Below are 3,864 nucleotides of genomic sequence, written 5' to 3' on the forward strand. Positions count from 1 at the left end.
AAAAGTTCTAAAGCTGTCATTACATTTACTGGATATGCTGCTACATCTAACTGAATATGTATATTGAATATAACGTTATGAAGAAATTACCCAATTTTTTTAAGTGCAGTGTTTATAGAAAGCTATGCAAATGGTGATTGTTGTTTCAGAAAGTATCTTCATTAAGGACAATATTGCAAAGTTAAAAAGGTAATTGAAAAATCATTGTGTGTAGGAAGACTTTACGGCATTTCAGCCTTGTTGACCTTTGCATATTTATCCTACAAATATGAAAAACATCACTTGTATAATTTAAGATAATTTTTCTTCTTAAGAAATTGTTAATCGGGTATTGACTCAAAAACAGTTGTTACATATGTATGTACAGATTGTAGTTTATTGTTAAGAACTTGTGGTTTGACACATTTGTAATACTGTACAAAAGTGTAAAGTATATTTGTTTTGCAGTTTTTACTCCGTGAAGGAGGTCAGGACCTCCGGTCGGAGTGTTGTGAAGAGCTGTTTTTCGTGTTCGCAGTCAAAACACTGGGTTCTCTTTGTGTAATCGGCATGCAGTTTTATACGCCGTCTGCGGGCATGCCCGTGTGGATGCACGAATGTGTATTTTTGCCGTTGCTGCTTTCGCGGTCAATGTAATATTGCAGATGCACCCCTACAATTATGAGGCAAATTGGAATGGTCCAGAAAAACCCGTTGTTTGGAATAGCGGTGGGGGGTGGAACTTCAGGCAAATATGGTGAGTGGCCGATAAGTGGTACCACGGCAGTAACACTCGCGGTGCTGGCCGCAACTGTTGCTGGAATTTGCCAGTCGCGCTTAATAAGAAACAGGCACGGTAAGACGGTGGGGCTGTCTTTGTTACTAGTGACACGACCATGATAGTCCGATCTTTATGTGAATGCAATGATTGTGTGTGTGTAATTAAAATGAACTTCGAACTTGAAGCACAGTATCTTTACACGCCCTGAGAGCAGTAATGGATTTAGGTCTTTTTATGTTTTACGGTTGTGACGCGCCCTCATTGTATTAACCGTTGCAATATGTCTGCACAGTAGGTCTGGCGTTGACGCTTGGTATTATTTTTGTTGCAAAATATAAAACTTCACGGAGGATTGTCACCTATGGCTTCTTGTTCAGTATTTTGACAATGCAGAACTTGAGTTACATGTAATGCAGGCACCAGTAACACTTGTGTGGTATGTATGTACATGGGAACATGATAAACAGTTTCCTGGCTGTACATGATGTTTTATTTATTGAAACTGTGACTCTTCTTGTTATTTAGTCACCTGTTGCCAGTCCTTTTATCACGTAAAATAGTTTACAGTTTCCACGGTTCAAAGGACGCTATACGGTTATGATTTAGACTCCCAACATCTGGTTGAAGAATAGAAAGAACCAACTTGTAAACATTGGGCGGGTGATCTTCAGGGTGGGTCACACAATGTAACGCCCAGACGTGTGGGTTTTTGTTGTTGCTTTAGAGCAAATGAGAAAAAAATGGCTTATATTTTGCACAGTGATAGTACATTTGTACTTGATCCGCAACCTCTCCAAATAGCTATCTTTCCGGTCAACACCGATCGTTGCCATGGTAACGGGCCAAATAAGTTTTTGGCCATTTTCGCTGATTTTGGTATGCCAAAAACATGAAAATTCCCAACGTTTAGGACAGGATTATGAACAAACGCTTGAATATTACAGCAAAATAACAAAATGGGCTAAAAAGACCAACTGTTTTGCTTTCCTAAGATACCTTTGAAATTTTCACAAATCTAATTTCAAGTGCTTGGGCAATCTCAAAACAATACAGTGTTTTAGGGTTGTCAAGAAACGTAATTCTTGCCCAACTTTGAAGTGCTGTACATGTAAGTCCAAAGAGGGTGATTTTTTTTGGTTTCAGATTTGTACAACATGTACATCATAATACTTGCCATGAATGCATGCTTGCAAAATTTGGGGTCGTCTTTTTTGTTGTCACGTGGTTGTCCTCAGAAGTAGTTTTTTTTATGTTTGATGCAATTTTTAGTCATATTCAAGATACAATATCTAGCTGTAAAGGTAGATCTGAGTAATCTTTTTGTCACAGATAACCCTATGCACTGTTTATCAAAGGAATACTTGTAGAAGTTGGGATCTTGTTTTGTAACTGTGAACCTGTCCCTTAAAGTAGGCCATATTTTGTACAGAAATGAACATTTTATGCTACAAATACCAACGTAAGATGTTTTTTCAATGCATCTTTTTTAATAGATGTACCTCTATGTACTGCCTATCAAATTGATGCTCGAATAGGCTGGGGTCTTGTTTCGTTGTTTTGTGTTTGTCCGTAAAAGTAGGCCATATTTTGGACATGGGTAGAAATGAACACTTGGGCTATGTTTGACGCTCTACAAATGCCAAAATAGGATGTTATTTTAATGTATCTTTTTAACAGTAACCAAGTATTTTGTCCATCAAATAAACCCTTCCAGAGGTTGAGGTCTTGTTGCGTATTTGTCCCTAGAAGTAGGCCATATTTTGTACAATTATAGTTATACATAAATTAACATTTTAGACCCTCAAACCACCGTATGGTGTCAAAACTGACCACAGGCGTATATGAATATGTGCCATTTTGACATGTCCAAAGGACATTCCTTCTATGAGTTTGTTTATATTTTCAGTTGTGTTTATCTGTCTGTCTGTTGGTCAACAAAACTAAAGAACGGCTGGATGGATTGGTTTCATACTTGCACACCTGCAAAACGGACACATTTGACCATTACTGCTCTTTAAGTTGCTGCCACGTAAAAGTTGGTATTGCATAAAAATAAAGAAATATCACCCTGTAATCCATGACCAGGCGAAGATACATTGAAATCACATTGCGTTCAGACGCAAATCGCGATGCGGGAAAACCGATTCGAAACCACCTCTAGAAATGGCTTGGGATCGAGGCGCTTTCAATGTGATTTGGAGCGTTCAGATGGAGCCACTTGAAACCGGCTTCGGGGTAAACCACATGTAAAGCGCCTTGGGTGACTTCACATAAACACGGCCTAATATTTATGCGGTCCTCATTTGAGATTTAAGTCAATTCGCATAATACGACGATTGTGTAGATGAACTGAACTGAACTGTGTAAATACAGTAAGAAACTATAGTTCCACGACCTCATACCTTCGCCAAATGATGTTAATCTTTATGACTGATAAATTATAGATTATTGCCCCTGATTATGCTGATAGGATCCTCATTTCCATGAATTATATCAGTTGATCATATTCTCCACCAAAAGACAGTCTTATCTTAACAAAGAATGCCATTCCAGTATTTCCTCAATCCTCCAATTATGCACATGAGGTTCTTATTTGAATAAGTTATGTTTGATGACGTTCACCTTCACTTAACTTTCAAATACCCCAAGTATGAAATTCCAGGCAGTTACCATTACTGAATTACAACATTCTCTCATTAAATATGAAAATTTGAATCAATATCTGCCTGTGATTTTCTCGTTCTCAGTCATACCGCAAACTTGAATAGTCCTATCATGTAATGCTACTGATTTATAGAATATCCTCATGAATTATGCAAATTACATCCATAATTGCATAATTGCCTATTTTCATGACCATTAACTATGGAGAGCAAGGATTGATACACACTTTTTAAGCCCCTGTCTCCCAAACAGGCAGGCCATCACGAGCAGAAACTTCTACAGGCTCTCATCCCCCCCCCCCGGCACCATCAGGGAATGGAACGAACTTGAGCCTGGTGCGGCGGAGGCGGGGTCTCTCGCCCAGTTCAAATCTGAACTGGCGAGGACCCTGCTGCATTGAGCCCCCCCATCATGTCTTGTGTATATGTAAATATTACTAA

Source organism: Branchiostoma belcheri, unplaced genomic scaffold, assembly GCF_001625305.1.
Source record: "Branchiostoma belcheri isolate BF01 breed outbred unplaced genomic scaffold, Haploidv18h27 scaffold150, whole genome shotgun sequence".
NCBI classification, from domain to species: domain Eukaryota; kingdom Metazoa; phylum Chordata; class Leptocardii; order Amphioxiformes; family Branchiostomatidae; genus Branchiostoma; species Branchiostoma belcheri.